This window comes from Budorcas taxicolor, chromosome 14 (genome assembly GCF_023091745.1).
Source record: "Budorcas taxicolor isolate Tak-1 chromosome 14, Takin1.1, whole genome shotgun sequence".
NCBI classification, from domain to species: domain Eukaryota; kingdom Metazoa; phylum Chordata; class Mammalia; order Artiodactyla; family Bovidae; genus Budorcas; species Budorcas taxicolor.
In genome coordinates this window covers 26374272-26389004 of record NC_068923.1, presented here as the reverse complement: position 1 = coordinate 26389004, position 14733 = coordinate 26374272, and the positions used below count along the sequence as shown (strand labels likewise).

At 43.8% G+C, this 14733-nt stretch overlaps 1 non-coding gene across 1 annotated transcript; it reads right to left on the bottom strand.

Annotated features, from left to right (window-relative positions):
* Positions 1-1813: 1813 nt before the first annotated feature.
* Positions 1814-1885, bottom strand: TRNAC-ACA (transfer RNA cysteine (anticodon ACA)). The gene has a single exon. It is a non-coding gene; the product is annotated as a tRNA-Cys (tRNA).
* Positions 1886-14733: the final 12848 nt, after the last annotated feature.

Genomic DNA, 14733 nt, shown 5'->3' with positions numbered 1-14733 from the left:
CTACCCAATAAGGCATATTAGCACCATTTTATAGGTGAGGAAAGTGGGCTTCTAAGAGAATATGTGATTTGCCTAAGATCCCACAGCAATATCTTAGGAGAGTCTTCTGAATTCACAGCCATTTTTTTTTTTCTGTATCATGAGTCATCTCCATTCCCCTCCAACTGCACCTTCAAATCCTCTCCTCACTCACTAAATGACAACATTACACTTTCAGTCAAAGAATCTGGACAGTCATCTCTCTGTCACTCCAGCAGTGACAACAATGTTTTGACTACAATGGAAGATCATTGTACAGGCTTGTCCACTGAGACCCAGTTTCTTGTCCTGGTCCCTGGCACCAAACACAACCAAATACCTATGTGCTTTGTACACTCCCTTCACTTTCCTAGGCTTTAACGTCCTCATTTATAAAACAAGGGTATTGGAACAAAAGTCTTGAAGGATCACTTCAAATAGTTTATTTAAGTTTATTGGTCTGATTATGCTTTTTACTAATTGTGTTGATATACTCCCCAAACACACTCAAAGAAACACACATGTGCATATACATAAGCTTTACCTAATGGATTTATCCATTAGTTCAATGTATAAAAACTTTCTCCCCCTGAAACATAGACACTAATATTCTGTCTATAGAAAAATATTCACCATCTCCTTGGCCTAATCATAAGGCAATGGGGAGAAGCTAAGAGAGACAAAAAAAAAAAAAAAGTGAAACTGCAGTAAATTGCATTTGCATTTTTTCCCCAAGATTTATTCTCCTTTTCCTTTGTATGTATAAGAAAATAATTCATCTCTGCCCATTGGCATGTGCTTGAGTTGCCTCCCTGGAAGAAATATACCTCTTTGTCGCATTAATAATGGATTGGTCACATGTCTTACTTCAGCCAATAGAATGTGAGTGAGCATAATTTTGTGTGAATGTCTGAGCAGAAGCCACGGAATAATTGCCTGGTTCACGACTGCCTCTAACATGGAATCAGCATGTTCTAGATCAAGACTGAAATCAGCCTTGACCCCATAGTGAGAAGATATCAGAGGCAAAGCTATAGCTGACCAGCAGATGACATATAGCACGAATAAGCAAGAAAACTTTTAGATGGTAAGCCACTGAAATTTCAGAGTTGTTTGTTATAGGAGCATAACCTGTCAAAGTCTGACTGATAAAGGAATTATATTCAGATACAGTCAATCCTTATCATTCACCATAGCTGTGTTCTATCAGTTGCCATGAACACTGAATTAGCAAATACTGGCTCATTGCTCTTAGCTTAAATCCTTCAAGCTCTGGTCAAAACATTTATATCAACAAAGTAATATGTAAGCTTGCTTTATATTTGTTTCTATTTACAGACACCTTATTAAACATATGTTGTTGATTCATTAACAGTGAAGTCACAGACAACTGCAATGTAACTCACACCTGAATGAAGTTTATCTAACATATACGTTCTTCATAAGGGACCTTACTGCCTTCTCACACATAGGAACCCTAGACAACATTTCAGCCCTGTGACATGTTAAACAGCCAGCTCACCAACAAGCATAAAAATGCAAAAAAACATGGCACTAAATAGACCACCAAAGAGACATTTGTTCATTATGGGAGAGTTAAAACAAGAAGGCACAGAATCTTCTTGTTCAAACTCAGTTAGGTGACTCAAATTCTCACCGCTCTGTGAAGTGAAGTCGCTCAGTCGTGTCCGACTCTTTTCGACCCCATGGGCTGTAGACCACCAGGCTCCTCTGTCCATGGGATCTCCTAGGCAATAGTCCTGGAATGAATTGCCATTATCTTCTCCAGGGGATCTTCCCAACCCAGGGATCGAACCTGGGTCTCCTGCATTGTAGACAGACACTTTACCATCTGAGCCACCAGGGAAGTCCTACCTGTCCACAAATGTCCATGAAAGCACAGCCAGTATTGAGTCAGAGGCTACAAGTCAACTTAAGCAAGCAGGCGAGTTCACAAAAACGAAATCCACTAATAAGGAAGCTCCTCTGTACTCACATGTGCTACTTCACCTAATTCTCAGAACTCCACAAGGTGGGTATTTTTATCACATTATTATTTTGCAAAAAACAAAAATTGAGATTCTGAAGATGAAATAACTTTCCCAAAGACATGACTAATTAGTGGTAAAAGCCATGATCTAAACTTCGGTTGCCTATATCAAAAGCCATGGTGCTATTCCTTTTGAGTCACCATATTGCTTCCCAGAAGGTGAAAAACCTACCTGTGATACCAGCTCTCAATTCCTCCGCCTGAATTTCAAGACCCTGATTGCTTGTTCCTTGTGGCCTTTCTCAGTCTCCGTCCCTCCAGTCTTCAACAATCAATTTCTTCCTAGTGAAGAGTTTCTCTCCTATTTATGACCTACCATTATTGCTAGTTCTTCTTCCACACCTAATATGCTCTTCTGACAGGCATCTTGTTCACATTTTTAAAGCTAATTAGGAACTTGGGGATTATCTAGTTCAACCTGATTGTTTTCAGATCAGACCCAGAGACTGTTATTGATTTGCCCAATATTAATATGAGTCAGAAGGCTTCCCTGGTGGCTCAACGGTAAAGAATCCACTGGCTAATTCAAGAGACAGGGGTTCAATGCCTGGGTCAGGAAGATGCCCTGGAGAAGAAAATGGCAACCCATTGTAGTATTCCTTCCTGGAAAATCCCATGGACAGAGGAGCTTGGAGGGCTACAGTCCACGGGGTCAAAAAGAGTTCGACACAACTTCGCAACTGGATCTACTGATCATCAGGAATTTATCCCTAGGATTGTTTCACTCTTCCTCCATCCCCAAAGCAATTACTTTCAACCTCAAAGCAATCAAATGAGGCAGAGGAGGGGCAGGAAGCATGAGAAAGGAAAGCAACGCCACTCAAAGGTGACTTCACATCATGTCAGAAGGCTCTTAGGAAGGAGACAGAGCTGACAACTATGTCTGCAGGTCAGGCAACCTCCTGCTCTCAAAGAATCCAGCCAGCCACTGAACAGTAATAGCTTCGAGCTTCTAGGTTTTGAGTTTATACAGCACCTTTCATCTCTGAAACTTAAGGCTCTTTCCAGACATTATCTCATTCTTCTTCCCAGAACACAAGCAGAGAATGGTTGCAAGGATCACACCCATTTTATTGAATTTTAGAAAAACGAAACCTTGAAGACAGTAAAGGATTTTCTCAGAACTAGGCAAAACAAGAACCTCATTCTGCAGAAGCAGACAAATCTTCACTAGCACCAACGCTCAGCCCTTTCAAACCCCAGCCTAATGCTCGTAAACAGCTGTCTAGAAATGAGACAGAAGCAGCATGACTAGTGTTTGCCAAAGACTTGCTGGGCGCCAAGTACCTCACATATAAAGTGTCACTGACACTTGACATCCATCCTGTGAGATTAAAATTATTTTCATTCTGCAGACAGGGAAAGTGAGGTTGAAGGAAGATTAAGGAAGAAGTTGCTCAAAGTGGTAAGTTGCATGATTCCATCATAGCTCTCCATGACCTCCAGGCTGGTATTGTTTATGAAGATGCACACGGTGTCTCATATGGGCAGAGCACTGTTCTAGGCACAGCAGATAGACAATGAAGCACAGGATGAACCCGTGCAAGAACGTGTTATCCGCCAGGCACCAGAGGCCCAAAGAGAACTAGGGCACCCTACAGCAGCCAACACTCTACTTAAAGAGCGAAGAGAAGCATGTGAAAAACAGTACAGAAAATGCTCTTTCATTGATTCAGTGACTTGTTCCTGAGTGTTTCCTGTGTGCCAGACACTGGGCTAGAGGCTAGGGATCCATCAGGAGGAAAAACACAGTCCTTGCCCTCACATAGCTGGCCACATGATTGCCAAGATAATCCTAGAAACACTGTGTATCCGACAACTCAGGGCAGTCACGGGGGAAGGAGGAGAACTTTGTGTTTTATCTCAAAGTCAGGCAAAATTGTCATCCTACTTTGTATCAAGATTCATTTTAAGGTTGCTATATATTTCCTTATAATTCAACAATTAGGTCCCTTGCCTATTTTTTCACAATTTCTCAAGGAGAATTGAGACTTCGGGATGAATAACTCTTAGCACACCAAACAGTATCACAGGACATAAGCCCAGTTTAAAACGTCTGATCCATAGTCACAGTTCAGTTCCATCAAGGCTGCTTTGGTTGAATGTCCTCAGTATCTCTTATGTGGTAAGCAGTGGAGAAACAAAAACAAAACCTTGTATCCTGGAGAAGACAAACTCAAATGATTTCTATCCACTGAGGCCAGAGTCATGCCCAAAATTGCCACAGGGGATCAGGGGAGTAAAAGAGGGGATACACAGCCTAGGTTAATAAGTTCTGGGTCCTTTCACATTTGCACATTATAATCACACAATAAAAGTTTTTCACTGATAGGTTTGCTTCAATTTTGCCCTAAGCTTGTGACTCTTTGTTTCTTGCAAAGGACATGCTTACAGCTAGGCTTGCGGCTTGCTATTAAGACACAGGCATGGGAGGTCTGCTTTCTGGACCCAGGTGTCTGACTAAATCTTTCTCTGCAAGGCAGCCCAGTCCACCATCCATCCGTCCCCCACCCCACCTCATGGATATGCCCTTTGGCAGCACCTACAGGAGCAATCTTTCTGCTGCCCAAGCAAAGGACGTTTCTCACGCGGTGATTTTATGGATTTCTCTGCTCTTGATTTCTCTGGTTGTTAATCCTATTACCTTCTGGGTTTTACTGACAGCTGCCGAAAAAAAGGATTTCCTCATGCCCCTGGGAAATAAATCCTCTCTCTGGCTAGGGCTTCTTTCTAAGTTGCCATAGCCAGAGCAATTGAAAACACAACAAATGAATCATCACATTCTACCTACATCTAAACCCTTTTTTTTTTCCTTCCTAGTTATAAACTGGCCCCCAAACCTCACTCTGCCTGCATTTTCTGCCATCATGTATATTCATATTCAACTAATATTTATTGAGAACTGACTATATATCTCTCATGTTTATAAATACTATTTAATTGTGTCCCTGGATAGCCCCGGGAGGTAGATTATTGTTATTTCACAGACAGGTCCCCAGTGACTGAAAGAAAGCTACTATCTCTGTTACTACTCAGTGGCAGAGCTTCCATGATTCCAGCTCAAGTCTCCAAACTCCAGGGCTCCTTTCTCAATGGCATTGTCCGGACTTCTGGATGGATGGATGGAAGGATGGATTGTTAGATGGATGGATGAATAGGATAGATAGATGGATAGATAGAAATAGAGAGATAATTTTTTTTTAAAATTCTAGAGGCTCACCCTGAAACTACTGAATCAGAACTTCTAGAGTCTTGGACAGCTATCCCAGCTGTTTCTGCAAACTGGAATTTACGAGCCACCACAGGACACTACGTGCAGTTTCGTCTGAACCAAATTCTTCATTTCAAGCGCATAGGCTGGGCAGTGGCATAAGCAGCATGCAGTACTGCCCATCCTCAAGGGAAAAAAAGAAAAAAAGAATGATGATGGCATTGCAAAGGGAAGATATGTAAAATGCACTATGGGAAAGAGGAAGAGCGGATAGAAAGAAATCTTTGGGTAATTTCTCTGTGTTCAGAATGGAACCTGGGGGCACCAGAAGAGAATCTGAATGAGAGAGAAATTAAAGTGAAGGGCAAAGACTTTGTAGAATTGTTTGCCTTGTCTTTTTCTCATGCTGCTTCCCTGACACAGGAAGACCTGAACTGGATAGAAGAGATTTCACAAAGCTAGTGATAAATAGAGATATGTTTGTTTTATGCATGGAATTTGGAATGATGGACTGTTTGTCCCCACCTTTTCCCACCCAAAGTTATTTTCAATGTCAAAGTCAGTCCTGGATAGACTGTTTGACGCATCCTCAAACATCCTGAAGTTATCCCACTGCAAAGGAACGGAACTGTTACCAATAAACCCATTCCTTATTCCAGAAGGCCAGGGTGAGGCCATGGAAGGGAAGTATCAGGGTTGGCACCTCAAAGAAATGGACCATCAGTCCTGCCACTCACAGTGTTGACCCCAAATATTGTGAAGTAAGAGTTTCACTTCTCCCCATCCCCAGTTCCCCTCCTCCTCTGCTCAGGGACCATTAGCCCTCTGCAGTTTGCTGGTGCTTTCTCTCAGCCCCTGCCTATGGAGAGAATTCTGCATCCAGAAACATCCTTCCTCTCTCCATCTGACTCTGCCATGCTCCTTGCCTCCCTGCAGAAGCCCTCCACGCCCCCCTCCATTGTTATTTCTCTAAGAGGGCTGTGTCACTCCCCTCCAACTCATTTGCCACCAGACATCTCATTCTAAATTGTAAATATCCTGTCTACCATTTTCCATCCTCTTCCCTTGTGCGGCACGTTGTACAGCCTTGGCCCCCAGTGACACTTGGCCAGTGCGCCATCCATGCCATTCCTAGGGAGCTACTGGTGGCAAGCTCATGCTTATTTTTAACCTCTCCAGGCATTTATCCTTGCCATTCTCTCTGCCTGGAATGACATCCTCAGCATCGATACCAGGAGATCTACTGAAGTCGATCCATGACTACGTCTGTCTTGTTCTGCCTGTGTCCTCAGCGAACAACTCTGTGTCTAGCAAGTAAACAGGTGTTCAAGGTTATATGTTGAATGAGTGAGTGACATGTGAGGGAACAAGAGAGAATGAAGGGATCCTTGAAGAGCCAATACCTTCTCTTAGCAGGCTTCTCCAGGTCTTGAGGGACAATGCCACAATTGTTCCTCGTGCTTCCAGAGCACAACAAAAACCCTCTGCTGTCACCTTATCAACCCACATGGCATTGGACACTAGTCTCCCTTCTTGAGGGCATTCTGTGCCTTATTTCTATATCAATAGCACATAGCAGCCACCTAATCCATAATCACTAACCACTTAACTGTAGGCACCCATTTGACCTGCTTTTAGTTATATTCATCACCTCTTCCTACAGCTTTGCCCAAGTCCCCACCTTTCACCCTATTTTTCTTACCTTGAGAAGATTCTAGATCTTACTCTCTTACTCTAGAATTACAGGCTTAAATGTCTTCCCCAAACCCTTTCCTCTGCTCATTCAAACCCTATACTCTTCACAGCTAGCAGACACCATCCCCTGACCCTCTTCACCCTTCAGAAACACCTTGGCCACGTCTTATACAGGCCTCTTTGGCAACGATCATCCTAAGCATCATGGCAACAAGTTTTGAGTTCCAGAATGAATCACAGGTACTTTATAGAGAACATAAATATACTCATTTCTGTAATCTCCCACACAATTTAGAAAGACAAGCAACTGAGGTACAAACGAGTTAAATACTTTTCTCAAAGACAAGCAAGTGATAAATGATAGAGCCAGTGTTTGAACCTGGCCATGGTTCATTCACTCATTCATTTACAGAACAAGTATTTACTGAGCGCCTAGGAGGTATTTCTTCCAGACTTTGACACTTTGGGGGGAAATCATCCGTCTGGCAAACATAACCAATTCTGCTGTTTAGACAAAACAAAGGCAGACAAAGGAAAGAAACCAGAAGGCATTACAGACTAATTGACTCAGAATCACAACCATGAAGGAAAAGAGGACGAGGGGGGAGGCAAGTTTCAGGTGAGATCTTTGAAAAGAGGAGAGTTCTTAGGGAGTAGCTTCCATCCTCAGGGGCTCCTGGTTGAATGAATTCCCTGAACTGAGGAACGAGTGTCGAGACTTGTTTTATTGGTATTTACAAAAGTAGGTTTTAAAGGATCAGCGATTTGCAGATTCCTTTTGGATGTGTCATACCCATCTTTCGTTCATCACCCAAAGAGAGCAGGGAAATGTGAAGGCAGAGACTTTGAAAACCTGGAAGCTGTGACAGGGGTGACCTGAGATTCCAGTGGAGGTTTTTTTTTCCAGGACTTTGTTTTGTCCAGGAAGCAGCCGTGCCCTGGGTAGGAGTTTCTTTCCCTCTCTCATCTTCCAGGCAGTTAGGAGCTTGTCAATTAACCCTTTCAGGCTATACTCAGTCAGGGTTAGAGCTTAACAGAGATCACCTCTCTTCTTCGGCAGATGCAAGCAGCAACAGAAACTGCTCTGTTCATCTTTCACCTGCCTCAGTGCCCAGCATGGCACCTGGCACCATGCTGATAAAAGTTTGTAGGAAGCAAGGGAGCAGGGGAGAGAAGAAAAGGAGGGAAGGAGAAATGGAAACCAGGGACATCCATGTGATAGTTTACAAAGTAGTATTAACAGAACATACTCAAGGGTTCTGGGTTCATATTCAAGTTTTGGTAGTTGTCTGTACACCTGAGCAGGTCACTCAGACTCTAAGAGTCTCAATGTCTTATTTGGCAAAGTGGAAATAACAGTGCCTATTTTATCAGGTCATTTGGAGAATGAAATGACAGTGGTTTGGATAATGCTTTGTAAAACTGTACGATTGTATATGTTAAAATTGTTATTGATAAATGGTCTGATAAGAAAGAAATGTACTTCGAGGGATTGCTGTCAGAATTTGAAACCAGAGGCTTTTACCAGGATGTTTTCTGGCTTAGATGGGCCATGTTTCTTTTCTAAACACCCTCAGTTCAGTTCAGTCACTCAGTCGTGTCCGACTCTTTGCGACCCCATGAATCGCAGCACGCCAGGCCTCCCTGTCCATCACCAACTCCCGGAGGTCACTCACACTCACGTCCATCGAGTCAGTGATGCCATCCAGCTATCTCATCCTCTGTCGTCCCCTTCTCCTCCTGCCCCCAATCCCTCCCAGCATCAGAGTCTTTTCCAATGAGTCAGCTCTTCGCATGAGGTGGCCAAAGTACTGGAGCTTCAGCTTTAGCATCATTCCTTCCAAAAAAATCCCAGGACTGATCTTCAGAATGGACTGATTGGATCTCCTTGCAGCCCAAGGGACTCTCAAGAGTCTTCTCCAACACCACAGTTCAAAAGCATCAATTCTACGGCCCTCAGCCTTCTTCACAGTCCAACTCTCACATCCATACACAACCACTGGAAAAACCATAACCTTGACTAGACGGACCTTAGTTGGCAAAGTAATGTCTCTAGGTGACCAGTAAACTCAGCCTGAAAGGTGTGATATTTAAGTAAGAGTTGTTTGGAGTATGGATCAAAGAGAAAAGCTCCAGCATACCACTATTCAGAGCAACACAGGTCGTGTTTGACAGTGAGTGAATTTGGTCACTTACGCCAGTGTGGAGCATTTACTATCTGTGGGACTTTCAAAAGCCTACTGATAAGGACCAGAGAGCAAAGATAATTGAGATGCATGTTGGTGGAGGAGGATGAATTGTGAGATTAGGGTTGACATATATATACTATTGGTACTATGTATAAAACAGATGAGCAGTGAAATCCTACTGTATAGCACAGGAAACTCTAAGTGCTCGGTGGTGACCTAAATGGGAAGGAAATCCAAAATAAGAGGATATATGTATATGTGGGGCTTCCCAGGTGGTGCTAGTGTTAAAGAACCTATCTGTCAATACAGGAGACCTAAGAGATGTGGGTTTGACCCCTGGCTGGGGAAGATCCCCTGGTGGAGGACATGGCAACCCACTCCAGTACTCTTGCCTGGGGAATCCCATGGACAGAGGAGCCTGGCAGGCTACAGTCCATGGGGTCACAAAGAGTTGGATATGACTGAAGCAACTTAGCATGCACACACACATATGTATAGTATAGTTAATTCATTTTGCAGTACAGTAGAAAAACACAACACTGTAAAGCAACTATACCCCAATAAAAATTAATTTAAAAAAAAGATGCATATCATGTACCATGATGCTCAGTCTGCTTCCTCCCCTATGCCTGGTTTCTTGGTGTGCCAAATAAGAGATTTGATAGAACAGTCCCCAAGAAACTCCCTAAATACTTTCTACCACGACCTTTTGCATGTAATTCTCCAATGCCAGAGTTTCAAGGGTAACTGTGATTACCTCTTTCTAGATGATTCTTCTAAGGTAAAGCTCTCTACTAGGAACCGCAAACTGATGATAACCCCAAACAATGGCATTTAGGCAATTCACAAAGCACACTCTAATGCATTTGTTAACTGGACCCTCACCACCATCCTGCAAGGAAGTATCCTTCAAGCTACTGACAGAGGAAATTAATTGAGTCTTACAGGCAGCTAAGTTATTTGCCCAGGTCAGTGAGAAAGAAATCAGCTGGACCAGAGCATGAAACCAGATTTTCTATTTCTAAACATAAATTTTTCCATCCCCTCCACCCTGCAAGAGCATTTTTTGACTAAGAGACTGAAAAGTGTAAGCTCAGGGAGGCTGAATTTAACCAAAGAAGCAGGTAGAACTGCTCTGAAAGCCTGCAGATCCTCCCCAAACACTCTCAAGCCCAGAGTGGGTTAAGTCTTCCCTGGCTCGGTCCCAACAGACATTAAATTCACCTGTGCTTGCTCTGAAATAAATCAGTGTCCCTTTCTGCTGCTGCTGTTGTCTGGAAATAATGTAAATGCAATGGGCCTGCACTGACATTGTGCTGCCCTGCAATGATCCACATAATAAATTGTCCCTTCATGCTGTTAAAGAGAGGTTTTCCTCTTACTCAGGAGCTTTTGAGGTTGGACTGGGCGACTCACCCCAGGAAGAGGAGGCATTGATGCCTGGTCCCTGGGCCCAGTTATTCTTGTGGCCTCTCCCTGCCCTCTGGCTCACGGCATGGCTAAGCTCAAGGATGCATTTCCCAGCCCCCAAGCTGAGCCACAGGACTTGCTGGCAACCTCGGTGGGTTTCACTGTTCATGATTTGAATTCATTGAGCTCTATGGGATGCAGTTCTGTGTTTACTTATTTGGATGCTTGAATGCTGAGGAAAACTGGCACTCCTGGGCCACGCCATTCATCATTTGGAAAAATGCCAAGCTGTTTCCACAGAGGACAGAAGGCATGGGTCTCCCCTGCAGGAAGCCACTGCTGCTCCTTAATTGTTTGCTAGAGGAAGAATCAAGAGTAAAATTTAAAGTAAATGGCTGGCTGGGATGGACTCATTCATCAAAGCATGTTTCCAGCCGGTAGTCAGAGCATGCATCAGCCCCCGGCGCCACCACCTTCTAGGAGAAAGGGAAGCCAGCAGACCTCCACGCAGATGAAATCATTAGGAGGCATTCGGCAGTGCTTGAAAAGCAAGGGGAGAGGAGGCGAGGATTTCTGTGCACGCTCCCTTTGGCCACATGGGGAAACACTAGTTGTCTGTGACCTAGTTATCTGGGAGAGGAAGCAGGGAACTCACAAAACTGTTCATGCACGGGAACCCCATCCTTCAAGGCACCTTGCGTGCTGAGAAAACAATTAGAGCTTCTTAGTTTGACTCTGTGCATTTCGCTTATAAATTTTCTGGTAGTATTAAAGACAAATCCACTTAAGATCACTTAAGAAAAGGGGGATTTTACAGGGATACACCATGGACAGGAAATAAAACCCAGATTCATTAGAGATTAGAAGTGGGAACAGTAAAGTTGCAGAAAATCATCAGCATCTCCTCTCTCTGTGTCTGTCTCTCTCAATACGTGATCCCTTGTCCATGCAATGCTTCTCTGTGAAGTCTCCTTGCTTTTCAGCATGGAATCATGGATTCACTCAGTAAGTATGGAATCCTTCCACGTGGCTGGCACTGTTAAGGAGGCGGGTGATGTAGTAATGAAAAAACTGGGCAAAAATCCCTGCCCTTGTGAAATGTACATTGCAGTGGGGAGCCAGACACCAAACAAGATAAATAACTCCAGTGTGTTGGAAAGCAGTGAGTGCTTAGATCAAAACGAGAAATGAAACACTGGGAAGGCAGTTGAAGGCTTGTATAGGATGGCCGTGGGGAAAACTCACAGACAAGGTTATTTTTAATAAAGATGTGAAGGGAGGAAGGGAAGTATCCCCACAGATGACAGGCAGAGTGCACTGGGCAGAAGAAACAGCAGGTGCAAGGGGCCTGGGGTGGTTCACAGAGAAGCAAGAAAGCCAGCGGAGGGGGTACGAATGAGAAAAGGAGGACTAGTGAGAGGTAAAATCGTAGTCATAGGTCTGAGTGACAGATCACAAAAGACCTTGTAAGCCATTGTGAGGACTTTGGCCTTTACCCTGAGTGAGATGGGAAGATCCAGAAAGGCCAACTCAACTTGCGTTGCACCATGGTCCACCCGATCCAGGGGTTGTTTGTTACTGATCACTTACACAATCGAAATCTTTACCTTCGAAAGTGAGAATCCAAGAGACAATGTCTGCATGCAGAGTCATCCTGAGTTCGCAAGAATTACCCAAGTATCCATACTGCTAACTAGGCTAAAGTCCCGCCAGGGACAATCAGTGTCTGTATAGGAGTGTGTCATTTCTTCCCGTTTCTCTCCAGAATGAAGAACAGTGCATTCAGCTAGTCAGAGTTCAGGGGTGGAAACCAAGCTATAGCTCTCAATCTCCCTGTTTCTCTTTTTCTCTCTCATCCTATTTATCTTTCTTTTCTCTTCCACCTCCTCAGAATACTTGAGAAAGAGTAGAGGGTACAGGAAAAGACTTAGTTTCTGAGTGCCCAGCCTGGCAAACACGGGGTCTCACAGAATCTTTGCTGAGGGAATGAATTGGCAGGTGCCAATAAGCGTATCAGGGCTTTTTCCGGTAGCTCAGTGATGAAAGAATCCACCTGCAATGCAGGAGACGTGGGAGATGTGGGTTCAGTCCCTGAGTTGGGAAGATCCACTGGAGGAGAGCATGACAGCCCACTCCAGCATACTTCCCAGGACAGTCTCAGGGACAGAGGAGCCTGGCGGGCTGCAGTCCATGCGGTTGCACAGAGTTGAACAGGACTGAGCTTGTGTGCAATAAGCATACTAGGACCTCAAGAAGTAGAGATCCCTTTTGAACACGCTGATTTTCTAGAAAGATTTTCACATCACATCTCACACGAAAACAAAATTAGAATATGTTTATTCTCAGCAATCTTCTCAGCCAGAAAGTCCTCAGATGTGGCAGAAGGATCCGTGAGAGTTGCCATGAGCAGTAGTGAGGGGTGCCAGTCGTGTTACTATGAATAGATGCCGTGCTGAAATTGGACACGTTTTTCCATAAATTAGAATGAATTCAGTATTAACCCCCACATATCATTATTCTCACTCCCCAGCATTCTAATATCCTTTTATGAGTGAAAGAAAAACAGTGGGGGTACGGCTGGACTATCCAAACTGCACTTAACCTCAGGTGTGCCTTGCATACAAATGCCCCCCACTCTTATGTCTCTTGGTGGAAAATAACATGAGAGTGACTTCCATGGGAAACCAGACGGCGCAGGAAGGTACTTATTTGCAGAATGACACTTCCTTTTCAGATGCCAGCCACAAGCACAGGCATGTTCTAGAACTTTCTTCTCCCTTGTTCTAAGAGTACTGAGCTCATGGAATGACCAAAGAGACAAGGATCTTTTCCTAAGAGCTATTTCAAAATGTTTTAAGATGCCATTCTCATAATGATATGCAAGAAAGTTACCATCTGTAGTTGAGCCATGGCTCTTCACATGGAAGAGGAAATGACTAAATATATATTTACATATCTCTCATGAATATGCATTTTGTAAATGCACAAATATGTACAATTACTTGATAGACTGTTTTGGTTCCTATCTTTCGAATATTTAATACAACTATAAATGTTTAATTCATATTTACTGGGTTGATTGAACAGTTTCCAAATTATGCCAAGTCTTGCTAGAAACGAGATTGAATGTTTCTAGCACATTGTACAGCAGGACTTGGCCAGCAGCATCCACGCTGACTAGTATAATGATGGTTTTCTTATAAAGTATATTGAACAAAGCTGTTGGTGAAAATTGGCTTGCTGACTCTGGCTTAGAGAATGGCACTGGGTTTACATTTCCCAGTTGCCTCGCGAGCCCCTGGTAATTTGGCTTCTCTGTTACCTCTTTGCAGCTCCTTCTACTCTGCCCCTCATCATTCAGCCATAAACAACCCACATTCCACCTGAAGTCCTCTCCACAGCAGACCCCAGGCCCAGCATGCTCTCTGCATAGACATCAAGACTTTGCTCTCACATCACTTTCTCCATGAGGCTTATCCTTACCAACCCATTTAAACTGCAGGCACCACAAGCCTGAGGACACCTGATGGCCTCTTCTGTGACTCTATTTTCACTTTTCCCACAGCCCTCACCTCTCACACACAATATTATTTATTATTTTAAATGTTCATGAGTTGGAGTCTGTCTCTATCTTTCTGCAGTGCAAGGTAAATACCATGAGAGCAGAAATCTGTTTTGTTCACTAAAGCATCAGTCCCTATCATTTTTGGCACCAGGGATTGGTTTCATGGAAGACACTTTTCCCATGGGCTGGGTAAGGGGCAGTGAGGTGGTGTCAGGATGATTCAAGTACTTTACACATTTATGGTGCACTCTATTTCCAATCTAATGCTGCTGCTGATCTGACAGGAGGTACCGGACCACAGCCCAAATATTGGTGACTCCTGCACTAAAGGACCCCAAAAGCTGATACTTCCTAAGTGCTCCAGTGAAAGAAGGAAGGAAAGTCAAGACACATGGGTTCAAATTGAGCATGGGAAAGAGACAAGGCCAGAACAGAACAGCAGTAGAAATCTCCCCTGAGCGCAGGTAGAGACCACCTGGAGCCCATCAGGAGAGCTTGTCTAAGGGATAACTTCCAGCCATCTGTGTAGGAGGGCTTTGTCATCATATCATGTACATGCAAAATGGGAGTTGTAACGTCTCTTTCCGTGAGTGGT